The sequence below is a fragment of the Silurus meridionalis genome, chromosome 14, assembly GCF_014805685.1.
Source record: "Silurus meridionalis isolate SWU-2019-XX chromosome 14, ASM1480568v1, whole genome shotgun sequence".
Classification (NCBI taxonomy): Eukaryota; Metazoa; Chordata; class Actinopteri; order Siluriformes; family Siluridae; genus Silurus; species Silurus meridionalis.
This window is the reverse complement of record NC_060897.1, coordinates 9,824,803-9,842,234: the sequence shown is the minus strand read 5'-3', so window position 1 is coordinate 9,842,234 and position 17,432 is coordinate 9,824,803. Positions and strand designations below refer to the sequence as shown.

General features: G+C 35.3%; 1 protein-coding gene across 1 annotated transcript in view; it reads left to right on the top strand.

The window, feature by feature from the left end:
* The window catches only part of ppp1r9ba (protein phosphatase 1, regulatory subunit 9Ba), a 43,573-nt gene that overhangs the window by 9,896 nt on the left and 16,245 nt on the right, over nucleotides 1–17,432 (top strand). The window lies entirely within an intron of this gene.

Sequence of the window (17,432 nt, the reverse complement as noted above, 5' to 3'; positions counted from 1 at the left end):
GCACTCTTCCTCATGCAGATCTTATTTATGTGTCATAATGAATCTATTTATTTTTAAATTGGTCTCTTATAGGAAGTAGATTCGGAAATACCGCAATGTGGAAAATCGTTTTTTTATTGAATTATAGAGTAACACAGGAATGAATGAATCCAATGTTTAATCAGTATTAAGGCCAATTAAAATAGTTTATAACACAACTGAAGCAAAGAATTCTGCTTTTGGAAATGAGATTGTTCAGCAGCACAAAATGCACAATACATTTAACTTAAGAATTATTGGTACCTTTTATTAAAGTGAGCACAAATAAATATATTATATAGATTGGAAATCACATGCTTTATTGGGGCTGAGGCACTTAGTGTAATGTTTAACAAGGTTGAAAATACTGGTAGAGAGAGCTTGTTCCACACCACCATGCAAATCATTTCAAGCTGCTTGTCATAGTATTTTTAGTTTGCACATGTGAATATCATCTTCGATTCAGACTACAATCATTAGTTTCTTTCTCAATGTTTCTTCTGTGTTTTTATTTTAATGTATGTTTGGGGCTACTAATATTGCCTAAAGATTCATATATTGGAAACTCCTGGCAGAGGCAACCAGGTTTTGCCCTTAATTCTCTAACAGAATGCATGATGATATCTAATACTGTATGTATCCTTGGGCATTCTAGAAAGATTCAAGGATAATGCTATTGTCTAACTATAATGCTAATGCTATTGACTATTGGTTTTAAAGCACTATAAAAAATCAAGTACATGTAACTGATTTCTTTCACTGTGGAGAGATAGGACTTATTCTTCTCCTTCCCCTTCTTGGCCTTGGCAAGTTGGCAAAATAAACATGTCTTGCAAGCAAATCTGCAAGGAAAAATATTTTATTATATTGGAAATGGAACAGTGATAATATTCTACTCCCAAGGCCACCATAGAGGACATAAATGTATGAGTCTGACTGTCTGTCTCTCCTTGACAGTGTCCGGCTTCCCTCACAGTTATGTAAGCACATAAACAGACCAGTGACGCACAAACAAAGCCAGTGCAGGATTTGCCATTGGTTGTTTATGCATTTTCGAAACATGTAAGAAGTGACAGAATATTTTTCGTACTTTGTGTCTGGAGGACTGAAGCCACAAGAGATAACTGTTTTGTAGTAAGATTCATTCTTAGGAAGTTGATTGTATAATAACATAATAATAATAATAATAATAATAATAATAATATAATAATAATAATAATAATAATGCAATTTCTACCTGGATTGCATTGCACTGTTCTAACTAATGCTTTAGAAGTCGTGAAATATTACTACAGATGGTCTGTGCTGTAGTTTTACTTCTTCACGTGTACAAACACACATCACAAGCTGAAGCTGGAAACACACCATGTCGCTTAAATCATCTTCCTGAGACCTTCCTTTCACATTGTAGTACTACAGTAAACACTGTCCTCATACACCAAGTGAGTAGATTATACCGAGTAAATATTTACACATTTTTAAACACAGTTATCCCAATTCAATTTAATCTATCACATGACTATTAAAATAAAAATTTTAAGGGCTGGCGGATGCCAGTTTTCACCCAGTCTTTTTAGTTTAACATCAAATGCAATTAAAAAATCCTTCAGAAATACACAAAACCAAAATATTATGAACTTTCTCTAAGACAAGAGTTTGAGTTTAAGAGTGGATGAATGGTATTAAAATGTATTAACAGGTTATATATAAGGAGATACATATTTTCCATGGTGAAATTGAATTCTTTGCTTCAAAATATCAATGATTCATGCATCCAAATGTTTTGCTCATGGACACTTTAAAAAGAACACTACCAGGAAAACAACGGCACCAAAAGTGCAGCAGGTTTTTTCTTTTTATCCTAATGATAATTTTTAAATGTAACATACTGTGATTTGTATGCCTGTCATTGACAAGATGCAAGAAGCCTTAAAATAAATGAAATACGCTAGAAATGTAAGGGTTTTAAGGCCTAAATAAAAAATTTTTAAAAAGTGTACAATTAAAAAATGTGCTGCCGTAAACAGTTAATAGAGTAGTAGCTTGAAAACATCAATGTTTATAACTGTTAGTGATGGTAGCGTTTGTTTTTTTTAGGGAGAACTGTCACTGTGGACCAGTGGCACTTGGAGAGGTCTTTATGATCAAGTGTTAAGCTGAGGGCATAGGATGAACACAAAGCATCTCTTTTAGAGGAGGACCATAATAAGGTTTTATCAAAGATTTTAATCATTTAATGCTTTTGAACTATTTCTGTGATTGTTTACTGCGCTTCTTCGGGTTTCCTCAGTTTTTATATTACAACGCAAGGTATTTGCACAACTGGTTATGGTACGAAGAAGTCCTTAGTGTTGTCGTTAGTGGAGCAGAGAGGATCATGTTGAAGTGTCCAGCACTTGCTCATTCCCTTCCTTCTCCTCCCCCTTCCTCTTTAGCAGTCTTCTGATGGTCTGCAGCACACTGCACCCTCTGTTCTCATCTTATGTGCCTTTCTCTCTCTCTCTCTCTCTCTCTCTCTCTCACTCTGACATTCCCTCTGTGCTCTCACTCTGCTCAATTCCACAAACAGCTTCTTGCATTCGGCCTCCTCTTCCAGACATGCTCACTATAATCTTCTCTCTCTAAATATATCTCTCTTCTCTGACATATTGCCCTGTTTCTCTCCGCTTCCGCCTCCACACTGTCTTCCGTTCTCTCAACAACTCTTTCCTCTAATTCTTCATTTATTTCCATATATGTGTTGTATATTTTACGCTTGTTTGAATTCACTCATGCATACATGCATCTGGCGGGAAGGGAGAAAAAAGTGACGTCTAGAAGGCAGAAGAGAAAGAACGTATTATGCACAGTACACAAAAAAGCACAAAGGATATAGAGCTTCTGTTTTTCCTGCATGATCTTATTATCTACATTTTTTTACATGCTGTGCTTTACATAGACGTTAAATCAGCAGAAAGGAGGCTAGAGAGAACTGGTGGCTCACCGACTTGGGGGTGTAACCCCCTGGCTTGCTGCATTATTAATTCATGCTCTTGTTTTTTATAATTATGCTTGTGTTTCTTTACATGAATATCTAATATGTGCCTCAAGCTCTTGTCTAGTATTTTCTCTGATGATAAGTTATCAGTCACTTCAAGTTCGAATGCAAAAAAAAGCGTATAGTGTTGAGAGAAGGACAGAGCTCAAAATGCGAGTGGACTAGAGCACACGTAGATGGGTTATGTAGTGTAAGTTATTATACAGTCCTTATTTCTCTTTCATCCCTTTTCACAGCTGCTCACTCCACCTGGTACAGTTACTCTAGTGCAAGACACAAATCGAGTCAACGACTGCTGATCCACAATAAGAATATGGATGAGAGATGTTATGTGGTAATAAAAGCATAATTCGTAGTGTAGTTGATACAAAAGATAATAGTCAGTGACAAGGTAGTGCTGTGGTAGTTCTAACACAAAGGCAATTATGTAAGCAACAAAACCATGATGTGGTATGATATAGCCCAAGACAAAGTGTCTAATAACAGCTCATCCGAAAGCGTTTTGTTGTAATCATACCACAGCAATTTACCAGCAATTTTTTCATACTAGTTATGATTGATGAGGTTTAACGTTGAACATTAGCGAGACAAAGACTTTTCTTTTGTCGGAAAACTTAAAGGAACATTGTAACCGTTGATTGCTACAAAGCACTGGAGACTCATTCCAAAATACTAAATAAACATCTACTCTTTAAAATCCTATTGTAAAAAATACTATAGAAATGAAACTCTGATATATTTTAGAGTAGTCACAGTGCAGCTTGTATAGCGGTACATACTTACTGTCCTCTAAAAATAACTCAACATACAGCCATTTTTGTCAAAATAGCTGGAAACAAATGTGACTACAAAACTATATTGTAATATACTTTCAATTATTGTTACATGTAATGGTGCGGTACCTCTGCTAACCAGTCATTTATTTTATGGAAATTGTAAACAGTAAATCCCTGACCAACATGCACTCCATCACCAGTTCTCTTTCATCTTGAAGCATATTTCTCAAAAAAAACATTAATTTGAATGTTGCAAAGTGCTGACGCTGCAGTCTCCTTCGATAAATGTTCATACAAATGTCTTGTTAGCTGTTACTATAGAATTGTCTTACAGCAAGTGCATACATATATATGTAATTTGTTGAGCAGTCGGCACTACTTGTTCTTATAGAAAACTCTGTATTTGGTACTGATTTGGTGCTCGGTGATGGTATTTGATTGCATAAAGTTTTAAACCTAATTCTAGCTATCTATATAAAATACAAGCAATGAATTATAACTAACTAAAAATGTGTCTATTGTTTGTTATAGAGGTAGCATTAATAAAAGGTGGACTGTTGTGGTATGGCTTTATGTATGTTTAAGATTATAGGTTCTCATCCCTACTGACAGCGTTCATTGAGGAAACTCAGTTGCCTCTGATCCTATGCCCTATCTTCTGACTTTCCATACCAGGAACCAAACAATCATATCTTGGCTCTAGCAGACATGAAAAATCCACACAGATATAACACAGTTTTTAAAATGTGGACTTCTTTCAGTGAAAGATTTCCGGTCCATGTTTCAGAACTAGACTGAGGTTAATGCTGATGTAAGCTTTCATCCATTATTTCGAGTGAATACTGATATACACGGAGAGCTTCATTTATTTGTTTGTTTATTTTATGTATTTATTCATTCATTTATTTATTTATTTTTCAGATTATTGTACAATGGATAATATGTGCACTGATAATGAGCATGCTGAAGGTGGGTTACAGCGAGATTGCGATGGTGGCATTAAATATAATGGCAAGAAGGAATATTTAAATGATATTGCTATATGCGTTACTTTAACGAAAGAAGTTTGTATCATATGAACTCTGAAGAGTAATATAAAATTTGCTAAACATTTTTGTCCTTCAAGTATAATGACAATCAAGAGCAGTAAGAGGCAATGAAAAACAATGTTAAATAAGATGTTCAGGCTAAGTGTATATTTTGTTTATAATACATCTGGAGCTGACTATAAAGAGAATTTTTTTATTGTGAACTACAGAGATTTTGGGAGGCTCTCTGTTAATCACAGCCACATTCGGGTGTTGAACTCGGATGCTGATGTTTTGTACGGCATAACTGTAGAGCCACTTCTAATAAAAATGATTCTTTGCTCCATGTGACTGGGATTACACAAAGGCCCGATTGCACCATTGCTAGTTAAAATGTGTTATGTAGTGTAGCGGGAAGGGGAAAATTACAGTAAATGACAATGGCAATTAAGTTCAGTGCATACACAACAAAATAATCATAACACAATACTGATGAATCTTACTGTTATTACTTTTATGTAAATTAAATGTTAACGTAAACCGTATGATGCATTTTTGATAATCACAGCATGGTAATGAAAGGTTTGGCTGTTTTTTGTAATAATAGTAATAATAATAAGAAGAAATGGGCAGTAATTTGGCTGCATAAGAGTCTGAGCCAAAAGCTCATTCTCTGAAAGTCCTATCACTAAACCAAATAAACCATTTCATGCTTTCTTTATTTGCTGTTGTTACCGGAAGCAGAAGCATGTGGTTAATACTAAACAGGAAACCATGCTTACTGCAAAAAAATATATATTTTTAGCTTTTTTAATAATATCTCTCTATTTTGAGACATCTTTCTTGTCTGTAACTGGCACAAAAATTGTCCAAAAATATAATACCTCCCTTCTTGCATTTAATTTAGCATTATTCTGTTTTTAGGCAACAATTTTGTGGGTGTTTAATTGTTCTATTGGCATGGACACCACTGTACATAGAAACAAACAAACAAACAGATAAAACGTGCCATTTTAGTCATTTGAAAGTCACAACCTTTCATTACCTCTTAAATCACCTTTTAAAGATGCACATTAAATAAGTCAAATAATATCTACCCTTGTCAAAATGTTGCCTGTGCCTCAAAAACCCAGAAGTTTTCCTGTACCTGCTACAGAAGCAGCACATGCCTAGAGCAGCACATGCCTAGAGATCAGAAGCAGCACATGCCTACAATTCCTGTGTGAGATTAATCCACAAGCCTGACTCTCAGGGATTAGTGTCACATCTATCCAGATTAGAGCATTACTCCTCCTTCCCTTCAATCCATTAACTAATATGAGATCCACATATGAATATAATCATACTTATGCTTATTCTGTTGATTTGATTCGTTTTGCAGATTTGAGGCTTGGTCAAGAGATGAACAGACAGGTGACTCTGCACTCGGTCAGGCAGAGAAAAAGATTTTAGATTAGTATGTTTAGCTTTGCATTACAAAATCTGTCTGTGTTTTTGAAATAGCTTCAACCTGATTACACACAGACCAAATGACTAGTTCATGAAATTACATTGATGTTGCAATATGTTTCACTTTTGCCTTTTTTTTTGTTGTTAAATTGTTTATATTTAAGTGTTAAATTAAATTATTGATGCTGTTTTGTAATTTAAGTTTGTTGGTAACAAACAACAGATATAAAAATTGTTTTAGAGTTTATAATTTTACATAGTTTACAAAGTTTAAAAACCTGCTATATCGTGTCATATATGATTAGTAGATTCAGATTCGGTAGAATTTTATTAAATGTTAAAACCTTTGCCTTTTATCTATATTAAAATAAGTTAAATATTTAAAATAAATGAATATGTGTCAATAATGATGAATAGTTATATGTGTCTATTAAAGGTGTAACGGTACAAAAAATTCACAGTTCGGTACGTATCCCGGTTTTTAACTTACTGTTCGGTACAGTAAGGAGGAAGAAATACAAAACATAAAAATGGCTTGTTTTTTATTAATGTATTTTTATTATTATTCACATTTGTGAACATCAACAGTATAATTTTTAGTTTATATTAAAACAGTTGTAAATAAAATGCCTTTTTGTGTAAATAATATCTAAAATTATATTTTATAATAGTTTCAAAAAAATGTAATATAAAAATAAAACTGAATAAATCAAATTAATGTCATTCAGTTTTTTTATTATATTGTTTCAATTAGCACAAATTTATTTGATTAAAATAAATACAATTAATGGAAAATTGTAATTCAATATTTTACTATATTATTGTTAGACCCCATTTGGGTAATACAGATGTGTGTGTTTGTATGGGTGTGTGTTTTACATTTAATATTTAATTATCTAAAGATATGATCTACTTATTTCAGCATACTTTAACAAATGTCTTCATTCCTTACATCTTTCATTCATTCACTTTCTCCCTAGGGAACAATTACACACACATTACAGACTATTCAGAAATGACTACAGTCTACAAATTAGGAGGAACAGGACAGATGGAGAATTTAAACCCCCAGCTCGGGAGGTGCAAGGCAAATGTGCTATCCACTAAGCCATCATGTCCCCTATCTGCTGTCGCAAATATCAGAAAGAAAAAAGAAACTTCTGAATCTAGCTTAAAATATTACAGACTAGCTTATAATGACATGTAAGAAAAGAAAGGATTATGGCACAACAGGGTTTGCTGTTGGAGAAAGGAGATTAACTATTGGGCGGGTTGATGTGGTCTGGGAAAAAGCAGTGGGCTGCTACTGCTACACAAGAGTTGATTATTTTCCTATAACAGCACATCCTGAAGTGCCTTACTCCTCAGAGAAATTTGCTCGTGATTACAAATGTTTAATTATTAAAGTACATATTTCCCTCTCTTTCCCTCTTTCTGTCTTGAGCATGCCATGCAACATAATTCCTCTGTCCTGAAGAAATTCCCAATGGTGGAAGCTTAAATGAACAGCTTTACCCCAAAGCACCGATACTGACTGAAGACTTCCCTCATGAATGTTAAATAGAGAAAGCTTCAGCAGTGCCATTTCCTGTGATTTGCCCTCTAGCGGGCACTACTATCCGAACCCTGCTGTTGTGAAATATTATTTAACGCCTTCTGACCAATCAGATACCACATCTCTATTTCACTGTGGTATAAAGCGAAACAAAGTAGGTCAGGCGATAATAAAAATAGTAGTCACCTAAGTAACCTTAACAGCAAGGCATGTGTGGGAGTTCCTATCATGTCAACTGTGTGGAAATACTTCAGCAATAAAAAAGCTATACATTTTTTTTTCTAAGTTATGGTAATGGTTTTGACATTTTCTTTTGTAGTGCAGTAAAGTGTTTGAGATAATTTTACATGGCCATTTAAAACAAAGTACTTCAATCAAAATCTGTCTATTTCAAGAAAAATAAGTTTGAACATTAGCAGAAACTGAAATGCCTTTATACCAAAGTAATACTGAATCTCCCATTACAGATTTAAGCCTATTTAATAGAAAGTATTCATCGAGAATACTTCCCTGCGGTGGCTGCTGTAGTTCAGAAATAAAGAAAGTCTTTCCCGAAAGCCATCTGGCAAGCTCATCCTGAAAAAAAAAAAATGCTTGATTAGACAATCAATTTATTAGGCTCTTCAGGATTCTCGTAATCAGTCACTCCTCTCTTTGGCCACGCATCCTGCGCCATTTATCTCAAACCCGGAAAGAACAAACGCTTTAATTGCATTGGACAGTAAAATACTGCTCTGTCTCACCTCATCTCTCTTTTTCGCACCTTCTGCCACTGGTGATATAGTGAACTAGAAGAGGAGAGCTGCACTACTCTCAGTACGTCCCTCTGATTATATGACCACATCAAGATTCTTCTCAGCCTCTGTCAAGGCTCTTTCATAGTTTTTAATTGAATGATTTATTTATTTATTTATTTTAAATTTAAGTATATTTGAAAAGGGACCCTGTAAATTTTAACATACATTTTCCCCAAAGCAGGAAAAAAATCCCTTTGTCGGCATGCATGTCACAAATAATTCAGACAATTTATTCATTACCAACATACAGTATCATTTATAATTTTATTTTATTTTCATCCATAAGTCACAGCTGTATATATTAAGCTTGCTTGTGCTCCACTGGACAAAAGTCTTCTTAGCCCTTTGAATGTGAACAGAGGGGTTCTGTATATGGTGAAGCATGACAATACTCTCCTTTGCCAATCAGTGCTACATTGTCAAATGTGCACATGTGAGCTTATGTACGAAGAAGATGTCAGTGAGCGCTACTCTCCAAGTGTGTTCAGCTACTCAGAGTGTCTTAGTGGACATGTTTATTAACGTTCACCCTCCCTGGCTGGCAGCTGTCAGGTAACAGGATAAAAACAGCTAGCTGGTGGGTGGGAAATCACAGTGACCAACTTGGGGAAAAAATGGGTTAATGGGGAATTAATCAGGGGCCAAAGGACTGAGTCAGCATTTAATCATCTGCCATTATCAACAGATGTGTATCAGTAGACTCCTCTTTCTTAGATGCTGTTAGATTTCCATCAGATGCTGAATAGAGGCTTAAACTGATATTGTCCCAAAATAGTTATGGTTATTTTATGCTTGTGTGACCCTGTGGTCTTTATTTCCCCTAGCATATCTAAAAGCAATGGAGATTTTGTGATTATCCAAATCCTTTTTTGGATAACAATAGATGAAACAATAGATGCTTTTCCTTCTCTGATGTTTTGTAGTGCGAAGAGCCTGAGGCATAGTTATAAGAGCCATTTGCCAGTTATAAAATGACACTGTTATACAGCCACCATAAAAAAATAGTCAATAGACAAGAATGCTAAACAGGATAAGAACCTTTAGGACGTTTATAATAAACCCAGTGTCAGTACTGTTAAATTTTTCCATACGGTTTTTGACTCATAAAATGCTCCTGTGCTCTGTAGTAGGAGTTAAGCTACACCCTGGCCATGTGACTATCTCTATATGTTAGACCAACATGGTGGTTTTGCAATGTTTCCCCTGCTGATCACAATCCACAACTTCCTGTTGTTGTAGCTGGCTTCCTGTTTCTTCTTTGGTCTTTGATATATACTTATGAGAAAGAGCAAGGCCACTTTCTGTTGCAGTGAACATTCTTTACATCTTTGGTTTAAATAATGGAAATGTTTTACACATCTTCAGCTATATAAAAACAAAACTATAAATGCAGGGCTTATTCTTTAAATGACAGCTATATGACTGTGTGTTCCAGCATAGAGGTTGTAGTGTATTTAAATCTTTGATGGTAGTACTGATTTGCACATGTACTGTCAGTTTATGTAGAATAAATCACTTGCCTGGGTGGGCATAGAAAGCAAGCCATGTGTTTGGGCCTTATGTTTTTTGTTTGCTATTGCTTAGGGGACAAATGACTCAATAGAATGGATATATTTAGCAATTTGTTTCTTTTGTCCATATTCCAGAGAATATTGCCTTCTTACATTGTTATATATTTTTTTAGTTGATATATCCTGAAAACCCACTGATGCTGTTTTGTATTAGTTTTGGTGGTATTGTACATCTTTACGTGTCACAGCCCCTATATACTTCCACTGAGAATTCATTTTGCTAGGCTTACCTCTAATTAGATTTATATTAACCACAATTTTTAGTAATGCACTCAACTGGCTTAATGTTGGGTACTATAATGGTGTTTATGAATAATGTCCTTTCTCTTTTAGATGGCTTTAAATTATATAGATTTTTGGCCTTATTCAATAAAACAATTTAAATACAGGACCATGCTAGCTCAATGTGTAAGCAAGTGTAGCCTTGTTTTTATGGCTAATGCTACTGCTAGCATTGAACTAAAACAAATAACTGTGAATTGGCATATTTTAAAGGTTGGAAGCTGTTATATAAATTGCAAAAGTCATTGAAATTCCTGAAGGCTGCCTGTGAAAAGTATGACCTAGGTTGCTAGCAGGTAAAAAGGCAGCTAGCTAATAGTTAACTAAGCTAGCTAACTAACACATCAAGACATTCTATGTAATTGTGTGCCTCACACTTTGTGGTAACATTTTGGGAAAGTCAGGTGTCCTGAGACTTTTGTCCATAAAGTGTATTTAATAATATAAACTGTATAACACCTTAGCCAGAATATGATTGAAGCCATATTCCTTTACTTTAGCTTTTAGCTTCAGAAAGATGATTAATAGTATGTAAACATGATATTTAATGTTAGTACTACACCAAATAATTATTTAATGGTCTAAATGTTATACATGAACAAACATATATAAATAAAGACTTTTCAGATACCTGTTTTATTTTATTGTGATATATCAAGTTAATGTATCCATGTTATTATATATTTTTCTAAACCTGGGGCTCTAGGACTCCAAAAGAAACGTAAGAGTTAAATATATATTTTTTTAATGTGGGTTGAAGTCTAGTGGAAGTGTTTTTAGAACATTTAAGTCACTCCTTACACATTAAAAATAATAGTAGTTTAATGGTTTACAATGAACAGGTGTTTTAAATATTTTAATACTAATGTGGGTGAAAACTAAAACTGCCAAAACAACATTAGAGTTACTTTAGAATATAACCATGCGAGTGATAAGTTACAAGCATGCATTTATCCATATGGTAAGTCAGTTAAGTATACCCTCACCTTTTGTGTATCATCAGGACATTAAGTGCACAGTTTCTAGGCAACCAAATGATGGGACAAGGCAGGCTTGCTAATAAATGCCTTTCTTGGGAAAAAAATAAAATAAAATAAATGCTCTTCCTTCTCCAATCCTATCCTGTCCTATCATGTTGTCTCTCTCTGTTCTGTGTCTAGTCCGTCCTGCAGTGCGGTCGCATGCATGTATCTTTTGTTTCTAGAAATACAGGAGGCTTGCTGTTCTAGACTGGAGTCAATGGACAAAACCCGCAGTGCTAAGAATAGTTGTCGCAACCTCTTCCAAAGCCTGGGGGCTCTCCTGTGAGCACTTAATGTTGTCTGTGTGTGGTGTGTGTATGTGTTGTCGCCTTTCTGCACATAAAGGCGATCTCCATAGCAACCAGGCTTGGGGTGTCAAAATAGGGCCTGGAGTGCTTGGTTTTCTCTGGTCATGTGAGAGGCGTGAAAGCAGCTGTCTGTTCCAGTATTGGGAAGAGCTTTAAGTGTGGGGAAAATACAAACACACTCACACTCACATTCACACACACACACACACACACACACACCCATTTGTGTGCATTCCCTCATACTCTGTCAAGTGGTTTTCTAGACTAGACATAAATTACATATAGGCTGACAGACTATACACATGTGCTGACTATTAGACAAAGCTGTTGAAGGAAAGAAGGAATTCTGGGAAAAGGAATATATATGTTTGCCCTTGTGGGTGGCTTAAATTTCAGAAATTAAAGTAGCTAAAACTAAAAGTGTAATTTCTTTACTGTAGTAAAGGATATGGCTAGGTGTAAGCATTATGTTAATTAATTCTTTTAAAAATATCTCTGTACCAGGACAGTATGACAGGTGTTTATGTGTGTATATACACTTCAACCACCTCACCTGCCAGATGTACTCCTACACTCCTACTTCTATGCACATCCAGTTTGCACAACAAAACACATCCAGTAAGCAGCATTCAGAAGAGAATGGCCAGACTGGTTACTGAAACTCAAATAACCACTCTTTGTGACTATGATTAGCAGAAAAGCATATCAGAACACGTCATGGAACAAAATGCCTGAACACAAAACCTAGAATAGGAAAAAAGAAACCTGGGGCTACAGAAGGCACAGATTAATTGCAACAGGACATTTAAAGAATGGAAAAAAGCCAGGAACTGTTGTTTTTTTTTTAATTTACAATATTAAAATTCTCAGTAAATATACAGTATATGCTGCATTTACAGCATTAGATAAGTGAATTTAATTGGTAGTGATGTACAAACTAAATTATGGTTCAATATAAATGTATGTGTGTGTATATATATATATATATATATATATATGTGTGTGTGTGTGTGTGTGTGTGTGTGTGTGTGTGTGTGTGTGTGTGTATATATATATATATATATATATATATATATATATATATATATATATATATATATATATATATGTGTGTGTGTGTGTGTGTATGTATATTTTGATTTGTGTGTGTGTCAGTACTGGGCTCTACTGTACTGTATTTGTATAGTATGTGCATGTACTTGCATGTGGTGTATATGTTTATGTAGTAAGCTAAGCATAGTTTCACTGTGTGTTTGATTGAGAAGCAGACTTTGGCTATTATGCTAACGCATCCTGATCATCGTCTCCTGCATGCCTACGGGAGCTTGGGAATGGCTGAGTCAAGCAGAAACGGAAAAATAACAGTAGGCAGACCAGCTGCTTTCTATGCAGACACACACAAAGAAAGCCAGAGGAAACTGAGCATGGCTGTGTGTGATACTGATTAAATGGTAAAGCTTAGAATTTTCAGCATGTATGAGTTGTTTTTTAGGCAAAGCAAATCATAATGCCCACCCAGTTCTTGTCTCATCTTGTTGTCTTTCATTTGTTTTGTCACTTCTCATCTCTCCTTTCCCTCGTATCGTCCATGTCTGCTTATACTGTTTCATTTTGTTTCATGCTGTCTCATCTCAGCTCATCTCAGCTCATCTCATCTCATCTCATCTTATCTCATCTCATCTCATCTTCTCTGACATTCTTTAGCTAACTTCTTGTTTTGTCTCGTTATTTCTTGTCTTGTCATATTCTATCTAGTCTAATTTACAGACGTTTTTTCACATTTAATTTTAATTTCCTCTTCTTCTCTCCTTCATTCGTCTCATCCTGCTTCTGTGCTAAGCACGTCTTTGCTTTTCTCTTCCCGTTATCCCCTTCCCTGTCTTCTCCACCTGCTATTTTCCTCGAATATATATCAGACTGGTCTTGCATGTGTCTTTAACGCACATCTGGTGAGAGAGAGACTCCAAGAAGACACACACAGTATTAAACACAGAGCCCAAACACGCGTTCCTCATGTAAATCTGGATAGCAGCTGGAATTAGAGTTAGTTTATTTTAGCCAGTAAGATGTCCAGAGACATGAAAAATGTAGATAGATGTGTTACAGTTGGAGTGACGTGTTCTTTTATTGAGTGTAGTGTGTAAATTTGAGTCTGTGACAATTTATCAGAAAAGAAAAGAAGAAGAGATGGAGATGAAAAAGGAAGTGTTCTTGTGAAAAAGAAAGAAAAAAACAAGAGAGAAAGAGGGATAGAAAGAGAGAAGGAGGGATAGCCTGGGGGTTGCCATGGAGATAAAACCATGTGACCAGAGCAATGGCATTCATAGTGAGGGGTGATGGCTTTGCCTGCTGCTGTTCTCCACACACACACACACACACACACACACACACACACACACACACACACACATTTACAGTATACACTACAGACACAACCCTTTTGGTTGAGCGAGAGCGGAGTAGACACAGAATAAAAACTCTGGGTGAGATGTGGTCTGAGAGAAAGGATTAGACAGTAACGGTAGAAAAGTGATTTGTATGATTTCGGAATAACTGAAGCTATCAGTGAGCAAAGACAAGAGCACACACAGCTGACAGCTAGCATAGCCACAGAAGAGCTTTAACAAAGAGGAAGAGAGCACTAGAGTGAGAGGCACAAAGGAAGTAGAACATGAAGCAGTAAAATTAGGAAGCTGATAAACAGAAACAACTGATATTTTGGACAGAAGTGAAAGATACAGAAACCCTTACAGCTTAATCTTTTCCATAAAACACACAGAGACTGGGATGTTATTTAAAGATACATCGAAAGGGTAAGCAGGTATAAAGAGGAAATGATTTATCAAAAGGGATTGACGTAAACCTGTTACAACAGCATTGTTTGAACATTCCTAGATTCAACATCTGCATAGTAAAGTATATAAAAAAAAAATGGGCAAATAGAAAAGCTGTTTGTAAAGAAATGGTTTTTTTTTGTATTTGATTTATTCGTCTCCCTTGTTTCCAAATCTCACATTTCTACCTTTGTAGTGCATGGATCCTGGATAGAGAGCTACAAAGAGCTGTCAACATCCCCAAATGATTTCTTTTTTTATCAGAAGCAGTAGTGACATCGACAGGGCAAATACAAGGGTGATTAAAGAACAACGATTAGGAGTGTAGATGTGTTGTCACCTCAACCTAAGTTTAAAAAGGTGCGATTCGTAGGTATACAATTAATATTCTGAAGCACATTTGTCAGCAGTTGAAAAGTTTCTACTTGACCCAATCTATTGAAATTATAACATAATGCTACAGCTGAACAGTTACTTCATGGCTGTTGGGTCACTTTAACAGGCACATCCAGCTTTATTGTCTATTTTGTCATTTATTTTCAATTAAATTCAGTTCAATACAGATTTATTAGTTTAGAGCTTTTAACAATGGACGTTATCTAAAGCAGCTTTACAGTGATGAAGAGATTATAATGTTGGAATGAATAAGTGTAATGCCTATAGGTTTGTTCCATGTAAGTTTATATTTAATGAGCAAACCAGTGGCAATTATGGCAAGGATAAACTCCCTTAGGAAGAGTAACCTTAAAAGGAAGTAGATTCAAAAGGGAACTATGCTTTCATGGGTGGACAAATGACACATGTATTAGCAGGCTCAAAGGGTAAGTGAACATAAACACCAGGGTTGTTGGCTGTGGTAGTTCAGTGGTTAAGGCACTGGGCTAGTAATTACTAAAGGCATGGAAATGCAAATCTCAACATCAGTAGGCTTTTAACAAACCTTAAATATCACAGTAAATATACATGTCATTGTAAAAATAAAACAATTAAAAAACCTCCTGATCATCGTTTTACCACATCATGTTCTTACAATCCCCTTCAAGTTTTAAGTCACATTGTCTCTTGCATGTAAATACAGTAATCTCCCGTTTATCGTGGTGGTTACGTTCCAAAACCTCCCGCGATATATGAAAAACTGTGAAAAACGGACGCCACCCCAAAAACGCTCTTTTATGTATACAGTACTGTATTAATATTTTACTTTATTTTATAATTTATATTATATTATTTTATAATTTATATTATTATATTTTTATTAATACATTTCATTATTCCAACATAAAACTCCGTAAAATAAAATTCCCTATAAGTTTTTTGGTTTATCGTGTTTATCGAGACCAGAAAAATCAGCCAAACCCATTAGTTATGTGGCAACTGCATGTATTGCAGCAGGAAGTGAGAATCATTACAAAAGTGACGGGTGTGATACCATCCTAAAAAGTGCATTATGTTTAAACACCCATTAAATCAAATCAAGTTTTTTTTTCCTCAGAAATGTCTGGGCTAAGACTTATTAGAAAATTATGAAAAAATTATTTTCAGGACATGAAATTATCTTGCATCAAGCATTCAATGTACTGACTTTTCCAGTTCTTATTCTGCATAATAATATGAATAATTACTAATAATTTTACAAATGTGAGGCATGTATTGATTTAGATCCAAACCGGAATAAGATCAATGAAGCCACACTGTTCTATGCGCACCCAAATCTAGTATTTTCTTGTTAGTAAGAGAAGCCAATCATTCTGGCCAGGAGATGAACTCAATTCTCTTGACACTGACTCTTAATTATCTCTCACTTGTACCCGCCTCTCATTCTACACTCATTTTGCCCTCATTTATAAATGTTTTACTGTACGTAAAATACAATGGCAGAAATGTTTTCACAGCCCAGTGAGGCAAGAAACAGTATTTCCTCTGGTCAGCATATTTAATTTGCAAATGAGTTTCACTGATTTTGATGAATCGTTCATTTTCGGTATAAAGTTTGTAGTATATTTTAGGCTACAGCTTTAACACTACAGCTTGAAGTCTTTTCAGCTGAAAGGTTTAGCAATTACAGCCAAATAGCACACACATATACACACACACACACACACACACACACACACACACACACACACACACACACACACAGGAAGAGAGATATACAAACCTTCCATAGGTTCTGTTGAGTGCTTTTAAAAATGGAATGTATCCTGTTCTGAAGAGAAAAGAGTCAGATTAGATAATTTCATTAGTCCTTTCCCTCCATCGTCTATCTACTGCTCCACAGATGTAGGTGGTGATGTTATCGGAGAAGCCTACATGCTGTCCTGTTCGTTTCCTCTTGGTGTCTCAGGGGTGGACAAATCAGTAGCCTGGGCAACCAGGGCAAGAAAAAAACATGTCCTAGTTGTCAGATTTAAATTCATAGTTAGTCAGACGGAAAGTTTAATATTGGTTGCAATTTACACCCCTTTTCATTATTTAGCTGCCAGGTGAAGAAAAAAACCCTACTTGATATTGTAATTTTGCTAACTATATTTTAATAAATAAAAAATGTGATTTACATTGGTGTAAATTGTGTTACTTCTGAATCCCCCTACTCACCTTGCTGTTGTATACATGGAGAGAGAAAAAATGGCAGACTTAAATGACATGCTTACTGTGTGATGTGCAAAGAATAAACCACGTCTATTTGCCAAAAGTTGACCATCAGAATACATGCACAGAATGAGGGTGTGAATGTTTTCAGGCATTTCAGTGCGAA